We start from the raw sequence: 20,969 nt of genomic DNA on the forward strand, positions 1-20,969 counted from the left end.
TTGAATGTATTGACATAAGTGACAATTGTTGACACATCTTTTCACGTTGACTGGAAATGAATTGATATAACGAGAGCTTGGGACTATAAGGCTCTATGTGCAATTTTTTGTCAACATTTTGGTATTGACAGAGACTTGTTCTGTTCCATGTTCTCTACATATATAGTACTCTAAATACCCAAATTCATGTTGCTAAGTTCAAAAGAATGCAATATAAAAATTGCTGACACCATTCAACCCAATTAGGGTTCAGAACTTTAATTAAAGCCATTTATCTCAGAATCATCTTTTTGCAGATATAATCTTAAAATCCAAGCTCTCGATAAGCGTCAAGCCGTTTGACAGTCATATTTTCCCATTGAATGCAATTTATTGACATAATATTAAATTGAATTGAATTCAATCTATTGACCTAAGTGTCAATTCATTGACCCTTATCTTTTTCCATTGATTGTGATGTATGGACATAAGCATCAACTTTGGGACACACATCTTTTACTATTAAATGCAATGTATTGACATAAGCTTCAATTGTTTGACACTCATCTTTTCCCATTGACTTTGATGCATTGACATAAGCATCAAGTGGTTGACGCTCATCTCTTCCCATTGACACCACAAAGCCTGCTAGGTGCATGGCCAATTGACCTATAGCGTCAATTAGTTGAAGCGTAACTTTGTTAAAAAACGTGACTGGATGATGTTTTCTTATGATATCATGTTGCAATAACACTATAGTAAAGTTGACCGGAACTGAATGAAGTAACATGAGCTGTAGTTCAGCGTGAGAGACTTCAATTTGACATGGCCTAATAAAGACATGCAGCCATCACCCTTGGCCTATCCAACCATTTCGGCCATTTTGCTTTGTTCCCCACTCTCCCCGTATACTTGTCAGCACAGTGAGCACACAGCACCACCAAACAGCTCAAATGTCACTCACTCACTCACTCACTCACTCACTCACTCACTCACTCACTCACTCACACTGCAATCAGAGGGTGCTCAGTATTACATTCCTTTGGCCATGTAAAGATATACAACAGGTTTGTGCAAAGGTCAGGGCTATATAGCCACAGTCTGGGAATAGCCAGCCTCAGGCCCCTGTTGTTTATTGAAGGATAGTGAGTGTAATGAGATGTTATTGCCAAACCTCAAGGTGTGGAGATGGAGATAAATAGCTTTGGAGCTCTGGCCCTCCTCCGCATTTCTGCGGAGGGGGAGTCAGTGTGTGTGTGTGTGTGTGTGTGTGTGTGTGTGTGTGTGTGTGTATACGCGTGTGTGTACATTTGGCGAAACCGCCTCGACGACAGGTAAAAGACACAGCTGACACAACCTGTCACCCAACCCATCCAATCCCAGAGTGCACTGGGTCTAGAGATTTGCACTTGGCGAAATTGGCAGCAACTTCTATTCCGTCCCCCGGTCTAATAGTGGGGGGTAGTGGATCATCAAAGTCCCCCAGCAATGCTGAGAAGTGGAGTATTTGTGGTGGTAATGAAGCCTTAATGAGGCTGACACTCTTTACACTGTTAGGACATTAATATGCTTATGGAGTACGTGCTCTGTTGATCAGGCTAGTCCATGTCAAGGGGACTCAAATGGCTAAGGTGCTGATCCATGGGAGCTGACATATCAATGGACTTCACAGCTTATAATAGCTTAGACAAACAATAGTATAACGTCAAGATTTATTTTTCTTTCAATAGTGCAGAACCTGCAAGTTCAGAAAGCGATCCTAATTTGAGAGAGTTATTTTGAACATATCCAATGCTTTCGTGTTAATGTCACGGAACAAATAACCATAAATTACCCTATATATTGTGATATGGACATAATGGTGTATAACCATAATACTATATTTGTATTATGCTCTAGGTATACACAGCCATCTATAACCGCATATTACCCTCACCAATCATCGCATGAATGCTACACACTCATAATATTCCATCTTGACATCTGCTACTACTTCTCAGCGGGAGGGAATTCATTCATTCAACAACACATTCCTCCTGTAGAGAATAATAGCATTTCTCCGCTAGCTATGCTGCCGGTGGGACTGATGTGCTCGACCCGAGAAGGGGGCCTATGTGACCCTGGCAGCGTGGCCGTGCAGTGCCCGGAGATAATATGACATGATGAATTTGGTGGAGTCACTAAAGCCAGCGGCCCCTGTCGGCCTCAGTTGCCGCCTGTTGTCCACTGATCTGGTTCCGTACTGTGTCTGGGTGTGCCACTAAGGTTCCCCCTTGTCTTTTGCTTTGAGGCGCCGGGGGAGATGCTGAGAGCTGGGAGGAAGAGAGGGAGGGTTAGGGAAAGAGGGAGGGAAAGGGAGAGAGAGAGAGAGAGAGAGAGTTGACGTCCACATTATAATACATGTAATTAATAAGACATTATCAATATGTATAAATGTTTAATGCTTCTGCTATACACTAGTGCCACGCACAATATTGATACAGAATGCACCACCCAAAAAATATTTATAGAAAAGGGAAAGGAGAAACAATTATAGAAATGCATTATTCATTATTTAAATAAACACAATGGAAGAGTGTGTGGAAGTCTTATCCAAATACAGACAACTTTAGTAGTCCACAACAATATGTAACGCTTTGTGAAGGCATTTCATTTCATTGGAATAAACCTGGCTTTAGCTGTGGTGACAGTTAGCACTGTCAGATTAAAACTCTGCAATTCCCGATCCAAGGTTAATCTTTTGCAAATAACCGTGAAATTGCTCGGCACAAAGTCCTCCTCACACTCAATAAGCTTTAAAATGAGATGTCAAGTCTGTGAGCTATTCGGTTGTACCAAACGAAGCTGGCTAAATTGATACCGGGATTCCTGAGAGTTCTGGTAGTTGGAAACTAAAAACATGCTTGAAATGGATTAAAGGAGCCCTCTCACCCCAGATCGCATGCTCGTCTTGCATATACACACACACACACACACGCATGCACCCACACACACACACACGCACGCACCCACACAGGCACACACACAGTCATATTTACAATGTGTGAATTAGGTGAGAGGATGTATCTCCAGGACATTATTATGTCAATCTGAAAAGTAGACGGACAGATTATTAATAGGGAATGGGGCATTGTTTTTCCATACCTTCAGAAACAGGACCGAAACAGATGCACCTAAATAACTCACATAAAATAGCCTGGCCTATACCTATTTCAGACTATGGGAATACAACAGTCTACACTGTGTCAATATGTAACACCTATGTATATTAGATTGCTGTGTATGGCATCTTTGGAGCCTATATCTCTATCTCCACATTGGGTTGCATGTTAACAAAGAAGGCGGTGTTGAGAACTCATGCCTCTAGTGCTTTCCCAAATTACCAGTGAATATCGTAGAGGGGAGTCTTCCCGTGAAGGATCTCTCTAGCGCCTTGTTTCAATACATTTCATTCAAGAGTGACAGCCTGTGTGGTAACTTTGGATCAGTTACTATTGGGATAGTCCAAAGGAAAAGCAATCATTTGTGTGATTGAACAATGCTACATTTGAAATAGAAGTACATTTATATTGCCAATATTACCACCATTTGCATCTGGTTGACTTATGTATTTCAATGCAGGATTTCATGCTGTGTGAATTCCTTTTAAAATTGTAGATCTGGTCTACTGTAAAATAAAGGCCTATATGTGTAATGCACATGTTAATCAAAGGGCATAAAGGATATATTTTTGGAAATCAAGATATCCGACATTTCAGTGACGAACATTATGGCTACTCCTCTCCCACTCTCCAATGAATGCTGAAAGAAATCTCAAAACAAAACAGTCAAGAGGATAATCATTGATCCACATCTAAGCCGTGTTCAATCACACTTAAATGGGGTGGCTCTTCCTACCAGAGTAACCGGCAAAAACCTTTAAGTCGGCAGCTAATGCCCGGTTTAGTCCTCGAAACTCTGTTGCGCTACAACTTAATACCAGACGAGCTCACGCTGGGAGGCCAAGTCAGAATCAAGGCCCGAGTCCAGATGCTGATTGCCGCTTTTGGTTCCCCATTTTGTTGCCCCCATTCTCTGTCCCGTGCTCAAACCCTGGGACAAAGCCCCCTATCCTCCCCCGCCCATCGGCCTTATGGAGCCAAGCCTAATACAACCACCACCACATACAGGCCAAAACTGAAAGACGACATTTCCTCATTCCCCCCTCTCCCCCTGCTCTCGCCCGCCCACTCCACTTCTCATAATCCAATCAGCAAGGCCTTAGCTTTTCTAATATAGTGGTGGTCTCACTCTAACTTTATCCCCGCAGCTGTGCCGGACTGCTCATTGGCAAGATTAGGGGCTCCTGCTACTCCTATGATCATGCATTTCAATATGAATGGGACCAATAAGGGGGTAGATTACGCCTTGGTTACTTTGGAAATCCCACTCTGTCCTTTGATGCCCTCGGGTTTGAACAGAGAGGTTGGAGCCCGCCTGGTCACATGGTGCGGCGGCACCGCCACCTGGCAACGCGCTGTTTGCTCATATGTGCTCATTAAACACGCCACACTGGCACCAGGGCCAATAGTGGGCCGCCGTCGGGACCAGATGGCACAGTCGTTGTCTTTGCGCTTCGCCAGGTGGGGCCGTCGCTGCAAGAGAGCGGCTTGCTGGGCTGGGGTCCCACTGCGAATGACCAGGCATGGGCAGGAGGGTGAGCAGAATATGGTGCCAAGCCAAGGAGTAAAGCAAACAATGCCACATTCCAGTCCTCTCCGGTCTCTCTCTCACACACACACACACACACACACAAACAGACATGTGTGTGAATATGCTTGCGCCAGTTTACGCAAAAATATAGACTCACACACATCCATAGACCACCTTGTTCATATACAGCCACATGGACACACATATGCGTGCATTCTCGTCAACACACACATACTGTACATATTCAGAAGTGCAAACATATGCACACCCTACACAAAACACTCGTAACCACACACAGAGACAGCCGTCCTTAGGTCCATAGTTTTTCATTAGTCCCTGGGACCTGTGTCGTCTGCTCCACTGGCCCTCCTGACAACTCCAGGGGCCCATTGTGTGTGAAGTACTAGAGGTGATTAATATTTGCTTTTCCTTCTCTGTGGGAGAGGAAGACCCAGCTGATCCACTGTGACCCCTTTAATCCCTACTGGGTCGACGCAGTCTCTTTCTCTCCCTCTCTTGTTTTACCCTATGGTAGGCTATGCTACCCCATGGTGTGTCTGGTTGTACTGCAGTTGGTGGGGACAGAGGACAAGAGCCATTTGCGGTCACTAAGTTAGAGCTTACGGCCCCGATGACAGCTTTCTTTATGAGGGTCAATGCTTTTAATCGGCCTATAGCTCTTCCGTGAAATTGCACTTGTTGTTGTTAAAATATATGCTGTATCTTAAGCATATCGCATAGCCTGACGTTCTGTACCTTGATGTTCCAGTAGAAAACAAACCAAAATAGATCAATTTACCTATGCTTGCATTTGTGAACTCTGTGAAATGTCACTCCTCCAATGGAAATGGCATGCGGCAGAGTAGAAAAATCATCATTCCCTTTTTGTTAAATTAAATATTTAAAAGCAAACGCCACAACGTGAGCAACAGATTTTGATCGTCAAAACATTGGAAAACAGCCAGTGAATCTGTCCTGAACGTCACAACATATCCGGACCGTCCTCCTTCAATGTTTTGATGGGTTTGACAGGTGAAGGAAAACGTCTTACTTTGCGTTCCTTTTGGGAATATCCCATTCGAATTGATGGCCAGGTTGGCCAGGTTGAGAGGTTGTGCAAAGGGGGTGCACAGGGTGTTCGGAGGATTGACTGGCTTGCAGGATCTATTGAGGGCTTGGTCCTGTTGACAGATGAAATGCTCTCTTTGTGACCACACGGCTGTGATGGAAATGGCAGGTGCAGTATGTGTAGCCGGCATGAAAAAAAATCTTTCCAGCGTAGTATTTCAGTGATTGTAAAAACACAGCTGTTTTGGGCTTTGTTAACTTGCTGCGGCGCTTGGTTTCAAATTCTCTCCAGCTCCTTGTTGCCTTGTTGGCGTAGTCTCTAAACTCGCAAACATGGTCTTATGGACTTAGCTCTTTATAACAACCTTTGGTCGGGAAAAAATGTCCCAGGTCACTATAAACTCTCAACGCTGTTGGGTGTAAGTTCTTAGCAACCGGTTCAAACCTCTTTCAAGGGTAATTGATAGCAATGAGACACTGCTAGCTCGTTTAACGCAGACACCTATAAACACAAGATACCAGCTGGAGAGTATCACTATCAAAGCTCAACCTGATGAGGGTCTTAGTGTGAGAATGTTGTAATTGACTAGTCCCCTCGAAACGGGCAATACACGATTAAAATTAAGATAAATAAATAAATAAAGGACAACTCTGTGTGCAGAAAGTGTACACATCTCAAGTAGGGTTTACATTTGTCATGCAAAATGATTAATTGATCACACTTGATTCAGGCCAGTTTAATGGCTGAAAGGTAAAACACTTTTTTCACATTTAACACATAAGTTGATCATGTGATAATTGATGAGCCAATCAGAGGGTAAGACGCTTGAGAGGAGGAATGTATTGCATTTCCAAAAAGTGTAGATTCATCCTCAAGTAAAGCACAGATTATGGCTGTAAGGTTTTCAAACCTTGTGTGTGTGTGTGTGTGTGTGTGTGTGTGTGTGTGTACAGAAGGAGCAGGCAGGGGTGCGGTGCCTGACACGGACCAGTCAGGTTTGCGTGGGAGGACGGGAGCTTTTAGCTCTCCATAAAGTTGTCTAATGAACGGCGCCACCCGTCATAACGCCTCCACAAATTACCATCTTCTCCAGCCAAACCCCGATTTCCTTTAACTGCCACTCTTCCTCTTCCCTGTCAACACTGGAAGGCGGCACCATCTTTTTGGACTATCACCATACAACCATCGGTTTTATTATGGTACATACAGTACGTTTTTTCATAATCAACTGTCATTACTCCATGATGGAGAAAAGTGCACTGTACTCGCACAACCCAGTTGTTTATATGCTTTCGTATCAGATGTGCCAACACTGAAACTATTAGCCCCTGAAGACAAAATGAGCATTATCTTCTTGAAGCTTCTAAATGAAATACAGGCAGTAAGTGTTCAGTGTTTTTTTTTCTCTCAGCATTTTGGTTATGTTTTTGTAAGCAAATCTCACAGTCAATTCAACATGCAGACACACCTACCTGTACCCCCATTCAACCAGCTCAACATAACATACCTTTCTATGTAAAAGAAGTGAGCAATACATCTATGACACATAGAAACATGTCAATGTGACTGGTGGCTGTGTAAACAAACAGTAGGTTGAGGACTGAGCCCTGATGCGAACAGTCACTTTCTTTCACTGAAACATCCATGCCTGTTCAATGGTCTTGGTTTCAACCTGATGAATGACACCATAGCCTGCGGCAGCTCAGCACTGGTCCATTTGTGAGGAGATAAGAGAGACTTCCTGGATTAGGGAGGTAGCTGAGGTACATCTCCAGAGAGCCTGTTTGTTTGGGTAAGGCAGCTCGTTCATTACTGCGAAAACTGTGGGAGGCTGGGAAGCCAAGCTGTCTCCCAGATAGTACGGGAGCCATGCCAACATGTACTTAACCTGTCTGCAAATGTACCCACTTCCTATTGACGCCTCTGATGCATTATTGTGAGTTGTGCATGTGACACAATGCATTGGATTTAACAGCATTTGGGAACTGGGTAAGATCTAGGGCAGGGGTCTGCAATTGCATTCAGCCGTGGGTCAATTTATTCTTGAGCAGGCTGGTCAGGGGACCAGAAGATAGTTTGTACACTGCAAATTGACCGCAAGAATCCCAAACAGATAGTACTTGACAAAAACAGAATACCTTGATGACATTGAGATGCGATCACATATGCCTCTCTATTTATGTGTGGGATTACTTGGGAGCAGATTTCCTCAATTAAAATCATGTAGGGCTGATTTCCTGGTGACTTTATAGTATTTTTGTTGTTATTATTATTGTGGGTTGCTCTGAGGTCAGAAGCCTGCAGCCAGACATGCTTATCACAACACAAGATACTACATATGAGACAGATCACGCAGAGGCCTAACTTGAATAAAAGCACATAAATGGTTAGGATCCATGAACATTTTGAAATCACATTTCAGTAGAAAAAGGAAACATCATGGAAAAAAAATCTGACCCAGTATTTAAACAAAGGCACATCATAGTGACAATAGAGTTACTAAAACGTCATTATATGTATGCAGATGTAAAAGGTAACTGACAAAATAAAGGAAACACCAGCATAAAGTGTCTCAATACGGCGTTGGGCCACAACAACCCAAAACAGCTTCAGTGCACCTTGGCAATTATTTGGTGTTTTGTTGATGGTGGTGGGAAACGCTGTTTTAGGCGCCGCTCCAGAATCTCCCATTCGTGTTCAATTGGGTTGAGATGTGGTGACTGAAACAGCCATGGCATATGGTTCACAAAATAATGGCCAAAATAATGGCATGCCCAGCATTGTTATACATGATCCTAAGAATGATGGAATGTTAATTGCTTAATGATGGAATGTTAATTCGCTTAACTCGTATTAGAAGGCACTCTTTCAGATACTGTGAATGCTGATCTGCTGTTGTGTTGTGCTGTGTCTGTGTAGGGCTTGCCCCAGTGGCTGTGAAGGTGGGAATTAGATGTAGGGTTTTTTGAGTCCCTGTTAATCCTCGACTGATTAATGGAATTCTCTCATCAGGGCTCCGTGAGGGAGAGAGAAAGGGAGAGAGAGAGGGAGGCAAAGAGAAAGAGAGAAAAATATATGCAGACAGAAATACAGACAGAGCCCCCCACCCTGTCCACTCAAGAAACCAGCCAGTCCCCCCCCCCCCCCCCCCCCTCCTCCGGCCAATGACAGCCCTGCCCTGATGTCACCTGCCTCACCAGACTAATCCTAAATCTGCCTTGTAGATTAGCACTTTCCCATTCACAGCCACTTCAGCCCAAACCTGGTAAATCCTGAGGTAAATGTTGGAGCTTCCGGTAAGTGGGAGAGCACAGCGTTGTGGAGTGGATTAAGGAGAATGGGATAAGGGTGAGGACAAACAGTGATAGCTGTATTAAGCTTTTTTCCCACCACGGCCCAATGGCCGAGGCCCTGATCTGTTTGGACTCTGAAGTCTGTCATATATTGCCCAAATTAATCATTGAATATGTGTCATTCTGGGTCCATCAGTATTCATGTATTTTGATTTTTGTATAATCAATTGATCACACTTCCTAGTTGATTAGGTATATACTATATAATCAAATTATCAATTTTTGTATAAAAAATAATTACAATCAACTCTAATTCCACAGATCAATTTTTTATATATATATATATCTAATTTGAAAATAATGCATTGAATTTGTTTGACTCTGAAAAGGATGTCACGATTATACAAATTCAACCTCCATCTGAAGAGTTAGGTTTCCAAGTTGTGGAAAACACAAAACTGTAACAACACACTCTTGCTTTTAGAGATGGGTCATCATGACCGAGTACTGTACCGCTCTCTCAACCCCTCATTTCCTGTAAAACACTGTTGGAGAGAGGCAGCCTCTCTACTGTAGATGGCACTGTTAACCTTGACTTGTTCTGACTGGCCACCAATTGAGAGGAAGTGCAAAAGGGAGCAAGAATCTGGGCCTCGTTACCGCATCCAGCCCTGGAGGGAGAAATAAATTAAAGTAATAAAGAATAATAATAATAATAATAACAAAGATGATCTGCGTCATCACAGTTATGCTAACAGCACTAATAGAATTTGGAGGGGGCTAATAGCCGAAATAAATACCCGTCGGCTTCAATCACACAGACCACTATAGATAGGCGTTTTTTTTCACGTGGGGAGTTTTTTTCCCTCTTCTTCTTCCCCCTTTTTTCACAGAAGTGTAAGGGAGTCTGGGAATAGGGGTGGGGTGGGTTGGGGGTCAGGGACGGAGCGAAAAAGCAAGTATGTTATTGTAACAGAGTTCATAGGGGAGTCAGGCGGAGGGCAGTGGGCCGATCGCACGCTACGCTGTGATTCACAGAGGAGGCCTGAACACGAAACCCTGGTCCCCTCTTTTCTGAAAAAAAGCGTTAGTCAGCTTAGAGCTGGAGGATAATGGGAAGGGAAACTAAAAGGAAGTGGGTCACCTCACCTCATGGAGTTTGAGTGATTCCATCCTCACACACTCATGCACACACACGCACGCGCACACACACACACACACACCCACACACACACACACACACACACACACACACACACACACACACACACACACACACACACACACACACACACACACACACACACACACACACACACACACACACACACACACACACACACACACACACAAACACACACACACACACACACACCAGCATGACTACATTAAACAGTACATTTGTGTACCTCCAAGACGTATGGCACTAATGGTCTGGTTACTCTACGTAAATTCTCCTATCCTTTATGGTTACGGTGCACAAAGTAGGAAGTATGATACGTTATGTAATCCAATTAGTATTATATTGTACGACCGGGTAAGAAATATCATACTATCTGTTCTCCAATTCGTATTATATTGTACGACTGCTATTCCATTCGTAACGTAACATATAATCCAAAAACAACTATGTTCCAAATCATACCAATTGCCCTGAGACCACGTTGCACACACCAGCACACACAGTGTCAAAGCAGACACAACATTTTACCTCAGAGACTACTAACCTGGTGAGCATAGCACAAGTGATGGGGAGACTATTTATTGTGATTGTGTTGCGTTGTCCAAAAGTAGCCGAAACAGACACTGACCAATACTCATTATATCACTGTGATAATTTTGGGGGGATTGCAAATGACGTGGGCATGGTTGGGCACATATTAAAACAATTGCCTCTTAATTTCTTCATATTTATCATATGTTATGAGTATGTACTGTAGTATGTACACTAGCCCCACCTGTATCCCAGAGAAAACCTGACTGACTGATGAACCCGGCCTTCTTATGTCTCGCGACCTAGGTGAACCTTAATGAAACCTCTTTTTTTTATGTTGCATGCAAACGGTGTGATGATGTCATGTTCTTCTGGGATATTGCTTTACCTCCTAGAAGGGCCAGTTCTCCTGGGCCCTCAGTGTCAGCTCATGAATGACTCGGGCTTGGAGTTGTCACCGCATTCTTCTCCATATACTGAGGGTTAATGAGATGACTGGCCACCCCACCCTAATAAAACACAGGTGTGAGAGATATGGGAGGGGGGAAAGGAGTGAAAGAGAAAGAGAGTAACAAAAAAAGGAGCATGGTCATTAGAATGACTTTGTAATAAAGAGATGACTATCTGGCTCCATTTTCATGGCTGGATTATGCAATCAAGCATGATTAAGTGTGTTGGAATAAAATATTTAAAAAATGAAAGCAGCACACAAGCCGGCAACAATGGGGGAAGACCACAATACTAAAACACAATGTACCTACATCATGTTCTTATATATACTGAACAAAAATATAAACACAAAATGCAACAATTTCTAAGATTTTACTGAGTTAAAGTTCATGTAAGGAAATCAGTCAATTTAAATTAATTTCACATGACTGGACAGGGGAGCCAGGCCCAGCCAAACAGAATGAGTTTTCCCACACAAAATGGCTTTATTAAAGACAGAAATACTCCTCAGCACCCTGCCCACCAACCCCCCTCAGACGATCCCGAAGGTGAAGAAGCCGGATGTGGAGGTCCTGGCCTGGCGTGGTTACACGTGGTCTGCGGTTGTGAGGCAGGTTGAACATACCAAATTCTCTAAAACAACATTGGAGGCAGCTTATGGTAGAGAAATGAACCTTCAATTCTCTGGCAATATCTCTGGTGGACATTCCTGCAATCAGCATGCTAATTGCACACTCCCTCAACACTTGAGACATCTGTGGCATTGTGTTGTGTGATAAAATTGCACATTTTAAATTGGCCTTTTATTGTCCCCAGCACAAGGTGTACCTGTGTAACGATCATACTGTTTAATCAGCTTTTTGATATACCACACCTGTCAGGTGGATGGATTATCTTGGGAAAGGAGAAATACTCAGTAACAGGGATGAAAACAAATGCGTACACAGTTCGAGAGAAAAAACGTTTTGTGGAAAATATCAGTTATTTTTTATTTCAGCTCATGAAACATGGGACCAACACTTCACATGTTGCATTTATATTTGTGTTCAGTGTAATTCACTATCCAATTAGGTTTCAACACATAGCACGCCATGAAACATGATGATGAAGTTAACTTTTTTTGCTCATTAGCTATTTCCCTGAACTCAGCTGTAGGCCTAATATTGTCTCTCCAGCATTTGCTTTGGTCTGAATTGCTAATCAAGTCCATACACCCTGTGTTTGATGAAAATGTTACCTATTCCCTAAGCATTTTCTCCCCCCAAAAATGCATTAAGTTTCAGCAACAAAGAAAAAAATAAAAGGATAAGAGAGTGAATGGGCGAAGCACAGATGAGTCAGAGACATTTTGTCTTATTTTTTCTTCCTCTCTCAATCTGATAACATCCCCCAGCTTTTTGTAGGGTTTCCCGTCCACATGACAAATCCCTGCCCTGAGCAAGTCTTTGTTTTCTTCCCAGGGAAGTAAAGACTGTAACTCAATGTGTTTGAAGGAGTGGGAATGAGTGGGCGTCCGTTGGGAGTGGAAAGACAACGTGTTGCCCCCTCTGCGGTAGTATGATGTGTTTTTCCAGCAAACCTAATCCCGATTGGGAGAATAACATTGGGAAACATAACCTAACCTTAGCAGCAGACAGACAGCGTAGGCATACTGTAGGACCGGACACCGAAGGAGCCTGGACCCGGCAGAGTATGTACATAGCAATTATATCTCTTAAGGCGCAGCAGTCTACATAGCTAAAACACACTCATAGGGTCACAGCCCATAGGGACGAGGTTTGCACCATTAAAACATAATCAGACAGCGGCGTTTATTTAAGAAGATATAGGATTCTCGCCGCTACTGTTGACTCTTCCTGTCACTGGAGAGCAAAGATAATAATTCAGAACCAAAGAGAAAAAGAAAACAATAATCTCTGAAGAGTCAAATTATCAGAGCAGGTCAAGAGTTGTGTGTATGGACATACCTTTGTTTGTTTGCTGAGGAAATTGGGATGTTCTGTCATGTTCAGTTCACTCTTGGCCCTTTTGAATGGAACTGAATGAACCCGAGGTCGTACCACAGGAGGCTGCTGAGGGGAGAACGGCTCATTATAATGGCCCGAATGGAGCGAATGGAATGGCATCAAACACCATGTGTTCGATGTATTTGATGCTATTCCACTAATTCCGCTCCAGCTAAGATGATTAAAACAATGAGTGATAAAACATTTCTAATCCACAAATGTTGCTGTGGTTGTGATCCTAGACAAACAAAAAAAAACTTTTTCCAAACTCTCATTTAGCTTTAACCCAACCCGATTTTTTATTTTGACCTGTGGCTCATATCAGAACCGTTTCTACTCAAACGGTCAGGAGACCGGCTTCTTTTTGTTTCTCACACCTACTCTCTGATAAATAAATCAACGGGAAAGCCAAGCTCTGTAGAAGAGGGAGAGCCAGTGGTCCAAACCTTAGGACAGTCAATCACTGTGAACCACATGCCCTCCTTATCTAGAATAATTCAGATAGCTGACTTGCTTAGTCTAATTGCCCTGTCAGTAACTCTGTGGCCGTCGATTTAGTCAACTGTCATTCACAAATCCAGGAATTAGTAAAAAAAAAAAGTAAAATAATGAATACATTGATAATATATTTATTTGCATGACGATATTTGTTTGGTAAAAATCAGACTGACTAGGCAAAGTCTCTAATATACTGACTTTAGTCCTCCCGGCTGTCTCGTCATTGGTCAAAAGGTTGATTAGAGACCCCTATCCATCTACCACAGAATCTCCGCCCCTCCCCCCACACGACATCAATCAGGTGGACATTTTTTTTACCTCTACCCAGTGACCCCCGCTGACCTCTGGAGCCCTCTCTGTCACACTGTGTTGATTGGACACAGGAGGAGGGCAGCAAGAAGCTGTGTGTGTGAGCATAAACGCACGTGTGTGTGTGTGCACAGACACGCGCTGCAGACACACATACAGGCAGGCACACATTCTTGCAGACACACACACACACACACACACACACACACACACACACACACACACACACACACACACACACACACACACACACACACACACACACACACACACAGTCCCATCATTCAAAGCATGCTTGGAGGAGGAACTAAAGCTGCAAAATAAGACTCTCATTATTTTCACTAGCCATGAGAAGTCAAGACATCCATATGTCTAAAGTGTATTTATGCATAATAGTAAAGGCATACAGTGTAATATACGGTACTTCATTACTCTCAAATGGATCTTTTGACTGACTGTCAGCTGTCTTCATCAAGCTGGATCCGATTAGGTTAGCATCTTTGATATGATGAAGCCAAAGACAAAACCGTGTTCAGAATAGCTCTCAGATACTGTTTCTTACCGCTATGTAATATATTGTTTTTGAAGTGAAGTATTCAAATTGAGCAGTGTACTTCTTTGTTGATTATTACTGTATTTATTTCCTTGTCTATGGTTTGTGCATACTGAATTCAGTTTTTTTCATGAAATAAACCAGAACCTAGTCAAATTCACTGTTCTATCACTTGGCCAAGGGAATGGGGGCATTAAATGGCAGTTCATTTCTTTAATGGTTTATTATTCCAAGCACAAAACTGGCTCATTGCTAAATCTGAGAGCTAATTTTCTACGGCAATGCATATTCATATGTTTAAGGTACAGACATGCATTTTTAATGATCCAGGATTGGAAAGAATGCAATCAGCTCATTAATACTGCGTGCCATGCCTGTCTCCACCAGGCACCACCATGAGACTTTCAACGAAGCACGTTCAATTACCCAACAAAGAAGGACTCAATGTGTGAGTGGAAGTGAGAGATGCAATAGTATTGCTGAATTAACTAGTTCACTAATAATTTCAAATGTGCAATTTTCCATTTGATATTTGGCAGAAATCTCAAGGTGGGGGTGGTGGTCCCACCAGTAAAATACTACGGTAATTCAACACAATTATTCGTGGATATTTCTATTTTCCAAGTGCTAGCCTTCTATTTTTAGTGTTTGATGATGTCCAATGCACTGTCATAAAAGCTGTCTCTGATTTATTATTCTGCCTATTTGGGAACCATGAGGCACAGGGGAAAGCTGTGCCAGTCTTTTCAACCAGAAAGGCACATAAGATTGATTTATAGTGAGTTTGTAGGGATGAAGCACTGCACAGTACCATCGACTGTCTCCACCTCTAAGTATTCACGGCCATTGTCACAAATGACAATACATTTTCCCCCAGAGAGGGTAAGAGAGTGAAAGAGAGAGAGAGACAGAACGAGACAGAGAGACAGAGAGAGAGACAGAGAGAGACAGAGAGACAGAGAGACAGAGAGAGAGAGACAGAGAGAGAAAGACAGAGAGAGACAGAGAGAGAGAGAGAGACAGAGAGAGAGAGAGAGAGAGAGAGAGAGAGAGAGGGAGAGAGAGACAGATAGAGAGAGACAGAGAGACAGAGAGAGACATAGAGAGACAGAGCGAGACCTAGCAAACATAGATGAAATAACACCCCATTTGTGGTATAGCACAATGGAAACGCTCATAAAAGTGCAGTGTATCTTAATTGACCCAGCTTTGTTGCCATCTAGTTTATACAGACATGCATCATTTGACCTTGTACAAAGTGCCCAAGTATTCACCATTTGCTCTAAAGCATAATAGAAGTCCAATTCAACTTGAGGAGGGTGAAAGGATGAAACTTAGCAGAGCTCCACACAGAAGCTATGAACTGCTAGAAGAGGGAGAGATTTACAACAGTCCACAACATAGCAAAGTGCTCGACACAATTAATGGACTGTATCATAAACATCTGGATACATTTACTGTCCATGCTAGCTTTATAAAATCCACTTAAGCCATTTTTTAGTGCTGTACTAAAAGCTCATTTTAAGATGATAATGTATACCAAAATCAGTCAAACTTTTACGCTGACAAACACCAGTCCCCAGTATGCTGTCATATATGACCCGTTTCTAAGATGCATATGTCATCTAATCAGAAACAGGACAGGAGCTCGACGTGGGATAAAATACACATATGTCGAATTTCTTTCGACATATGTGCTTTTTCAACACTTAACATTACCCTCGTTCTTATCTCCATGAGATTCCTATCACTTGGGTTGAATAAATAACATTAACCAGCTTTGAAAGCCAGGTTAGGGGCAGAAGACACATGTCTAAATACAGACCCGGCAGCATTCAAGAGCAGGCAACGGGTAATGGTTGAGAGGTTGTTTATAAATTATTAATGATCCCCCCCCCCCCTGTCATTTTGGACAGGGCGTTAGACGAGGGGGTGCCTTCTCTCCTGTTGTCGTGGCAGCAGCGCTAGCTCCTCAAACAGATTGCAATTTATTCCTCTGCAGTTTGTCCGTCAAGGCTCGCTCTGACAACATAATCCCAAACTAATCCGCCGTGTTCAGTTTTTCTTGTTGGCTCTCATGCAGAGCGCTCCGCCAAATCCCGCTACCTGTCAAACGGGCCTCGCGCAGGGAGCCCAGATGAGCTGCCAGGCAGGCCCACTGCAGTGGCTCCCGAGGGGAGGAAAAGGGAGGGAGGGAGAAAGAGAGCAAGGCATGGTGCCTGGGTAGACTTAACCCCTGCCTCCCTCGCGGTAATCCACTGTAAACAGGCAGAGCCTTAGCAGGGCTAACTGCCCTAATCAAGCGCAGAGCGCGCCCAATCGCTATCATACACAGCACCAGAACTAAAGATTTGAGCAGCCGTCCCAGTGTGTGTGTGTGTCTGTGAGAGAGAACGAAGTGTGTGTTGGGGAGGTAGTTGGAAGGGATGGGGAGAGGGCCGCATTGACAGGTCCTAATCCCCAAGAAGAGCAAGAGGTGGCAGGAGAAAGCAGAGCTGGGTGTCCATACACCTGCCAACTGCTGCTGGAACAACTAGGGAAGGTCCTCCCTGAGTGATTTTAGGTGCTTAAGGTATCAATAATGGGGTTGAAAAGGACAACATTGCAGGTGATTAAACTACCCAATAAAAACACATTTGTTGACAATTTAATAGGGAAAAGGGATTTCCTAAATATAATTAATTACACAATCATCTGAGATGTTGTCATCAGAGATACTTTTATTATTATTACTATTATTATAGTTATTATTATTGCCCAGATTATATTTTACATGTTTAAAATATTTCACAGATTTCCATTTTCACATTGGTATCATGCCAAAGAAAGAAATGAATTATGCAAGTACTCACTCATCATCAATATGCATCGATTAAGGTGGAAGTATGCCACGACAATTAGCGTAAAATTCCACCGAAGCACAGCACATCCCAAATGAGAAACCTGCAGTCAATACACTAACCAGCCGCTGAGATCTATCTAGCTCCATTTAAATTTCCCTCACATCCTCCAAGAACATAAAAGGCCTGCCAATAGCCAAAGGCAGAGGAACTAGAACTAAGCCAACCCCCCCAACCCTAAAACACGTTTGAGAAACTTCTGAGTGGCCGTGTCATGACACAAGCAATAAAACGAATCTCCAGGGTAGGTGTTTTTTTCCTTATTTTTTTACCCTTCTAATTTGCAATGAACTGGTTAGGTAGGGTGTTGGAGGGTAAGAGGAGGGATTAAAGGAGAAAAAGTCCAACGTACAGTCCCTTTTACTGACAAAGTGAAGAAAAAGGCATTTATTTTGAAGTGAAGCGGTTGGTTGATCACTAGATAGCAAGGCAGAAAAGGGGGCCAGGGACCTTGATGAGTTCTCGTCAGTGGATGTCAGAGAGTCAGGTTCAGTGGACAACATCATCTTCCCTGTCAAATATACAGTCATTGCATAACCACAGAATTAGGAATTAGAGTACTATAGTACTATTTATGGTCTTAACCTTAGTTACTAGAGATAGTGGCATGATATGATATTCTGTATGAGCTTCTTATTTCTCGTTCTCAATTTGGTTGTTCGTTATTTTTTAACTTGCATTGGCGTAATTCATCCCTTCTAGAACAACTTTTATCTGTAGAGGGTGCTAACTGACTAAGGACACCGATGTGGTATATGGGTGCATGTCTTTTCACAGCAAGTGCAACTATGGGGTGGGATGTGTGCGGGGAGCATGAGGTCGCACATGAAGGTTTGGTATAGAGGTCCGGGTCTGGCTTCTGTGACTTGTCAGTCTGTTCTTGGAGGGCTACTCTCTCTCGTTCCATCTCCCCCTTCTCCAGGACTGTGGGAAAACTATGGGCAAATATTTTTGCCACGTCAAAGCTTGAGATAACATCGACTCACAGGGGCGGAGCTTCCAAGAGTGAAGAGATGGACTAGAGGGGTGGTGGAACCGCAGGGAAACGCAAACATGACATGTCGTTGATAAGCGTCCTCCAGTGTGTTAACACCAGAGCTTGTACCGAGTATTGCACTGAGAAGCCCTCTTAGGAAGCCCTGGCATGTCCACGATAGCAAAAGATTTAGCGCTCACACACACCAGTATTACACACGGCAGGATGGGAGGGTGCTATGGGGTGGTATCAGAGGCACAAAGAAATATGGACACACAATGGGCACGCAACTTGTACTGCACTAACTCAGATGACAGACGATTGGTTAAAATAAATGGATAATAAGATGGTAGTTGGAGTTGATTTCAGTGCAGGCTTTGATGTTAGTGATCATAAATTGTTATTTAAGAAACTCACTTGCTATGGCTTTACATCGCCTGCCATCTCATGGTTAGAGAGTTATTCATCCAGTTGAACCCAGAAAGCTTTCTTCAATGGATGCTTCGCTAACATCAGCTATTTACAGTGCGGTGGCCCTCAGGGAAGTTGCCTTTGGCCATTAATCTTGTCTATTTTTACAAATGATTTGCCACTGGTCTTACACAGAGCCAGAATGACTATATATGAGGATGATTGCACACTCTAAGTGTCAGTACCCATAGCCAGTGAGCTCACTGAAATTCTAAATAAGGAGTTACAGTCAGTTTTAGAATGGGTGATTAATAATATACTGGTATTTAAAACTAAAAGCATTGTATTTGGTTCTAAACATTCTCTAAGACCTAAACCTCAACTGGAGTTGTGCATAAAGAGCCATGATAGCATTGAACTCACGTTCATCCCAATTACTCAAGCAAACAGCAAAATTACTTTAAAAAAAGATTGAACAACATCAGCAAGGACTGTGAAGGGACACAAACACAAACAAACACATTCACCCACAGACACACTCTAACACATACTGTACATACTTTTTGTTGTTGTATTGTTTGTATTATTATTTGTATTATGTTTTTTGTGTGTGTTGTTTGTATATTGTTGTATTTAAAATGTGTGTGACTGTCCTTGTCTGTTTCTCTGCTTTGTTATTTGCCAGGTTTTGTGTTTTTTTTCTGGACCAAAACCTATTTCTCAGGGCAATTGTATTAGTATAAAATAATATAATTTCCCTTTTTTTTTACATGCAATTTAGCTCAGCAAGTGTTATGTGTTACTTTTTTGCTCATCTTTATCAGGGTTGCCAATAATTCTGGACCTGACTGCATGTAGTCAATGACATTTCAGAATTTGAGAAAAAATATGGACATAGGAGACATGAACATTTATTTTGTTATTTCCATAGTCTATATTGATTTTACACAGTAATACCAGATAACTTCTACAGTATGATCTGGATAACACTACATCTAATCTTCAGTGAATCTGTGACACTCTGGGTTCCTGAAGCGATACTGGCGAATATTGAAGACACTTGAATGAAAAAGAAAATACAAGCCAATATTAACCCTTGACACGAGCTTTCATTGCCTATATCTGCAGATTTGCTGCAATATTATTCCATATCTCATATTCCAAGCCCAGCACCCCACAAAACACAAAACAAATGCCACAGGATCCGACAGACTTGAGCAAAGCAATAAAAAGTGATTGATGGCCATTGATATTTCAGCCTGAAGAAAACCACCTGTCAGGGGCCTTTTGGCGGCTTTACGTAAATAGGGTAATAAATAGATCGATCACACATTGCGAGGGAGATTTATGTCACATTAAAGCGACGGGACATTGAGCACCGGGGCCCGCGTCGTCTCATTACTCAGAGGCCAAACCCCTCGGGGGAACGTGGCATTGTCAGCAGCAAGGAGGACACAGAGTCTGGGGAGATATCACATGTGGCAGGGGCCAAAGCAGACGCAACGATCCAAATATCCCAGACACTGCCTGACTGGGCTCAGAGAGACCGGATACTGAGACATCCATCAATGTGAACGGCAAATTGGACTCATCTGAATGCGACAGGGATATGAATATCGATCAGATGTGTGAACCCAAGGGCAAAAAGTACACAAACTCACACTACCCAAGTGCCAGGGGTAAATTACACAGGATGTAGTTTTCTCCTAGTATAGTGTAGCACTGTTTTGATACATTTAAATGTAAAAAAAAGAAGAGTATAAAGACAGGTCAATTAAAGCCTCATGATGCCAGTTTTAATGAGCAGCTTGTACACGTCTGAGTTATTATTTGCTTGTGGTTATTAACACATTCTGGTCATCTCTTCAGTTTTATTTGCTATTATCTTTTCGCGAAACGCTAAGGAATGAGAGCTAGATCCGCACTCCATTCCTCAGCTAAGAGATTGCAGCCAGTGGTGGATTTAGGGTTTACTGGGGTTTATTATTTTTTTTGCACCTCATAATCATTCAAGCCAATTTGTCTTTCAATGATTTAAACTCTGTCAAGGCTTTGGTTGTAGAAGGGGCCTGGTGCATGGTGCTTTGTTTGCCTGCATCCCATGTAACAAAAAATCCAG

The 20,969-nt window shown here is 42.7% G+C and overlaps 1 long non-coding RNA gene across 2 annotated transcripts; it reads right to left on the reverse strand.

The window, feature by feature from the left end:
- Positions 1-220: 220 nt before the first annotated feature.
- LOC110504308 (uncharacterized) lies at positions 221-13,269 on the reverse strand. Of its 2 annotated transcripts, none has more exons than XR_005041170.2 (3): positions 13,165-13,269; positions 11,136-11,256; positions 221-2,291 (listed from the first exon to the last, which is right to left on the reverse strand). It is a non-coding gene; the product is annotated as an uncharacterized LOC110504308 (long non-coding RNA). The 2 variants fall into 2 exon arrangements; XR_005041167.2 differs by lacking the exon at positions 221-2,291 and adding an exon at positions 9,454-9,704.
- Positions 13,270-20,969: the final 7,700 nt, after the last annotated feature.

The sequence above is a fragment of the Oncorhynchus mykiss genome, chromosome 25 (genome assembly GCF_057628025.1).
Source record: "Oncorhynchus mykiss isolate SJ-2025 chromosome 25, ASM5762802v1, whole genome shotgun sequence".
Taxonomy (NCBI): Eukaryota; Metazoa; Chordata; class Actinopteri; order Salmoniformes; family Salmonidae; genus Oncorhynchus; species Oncorhynchus mykiss.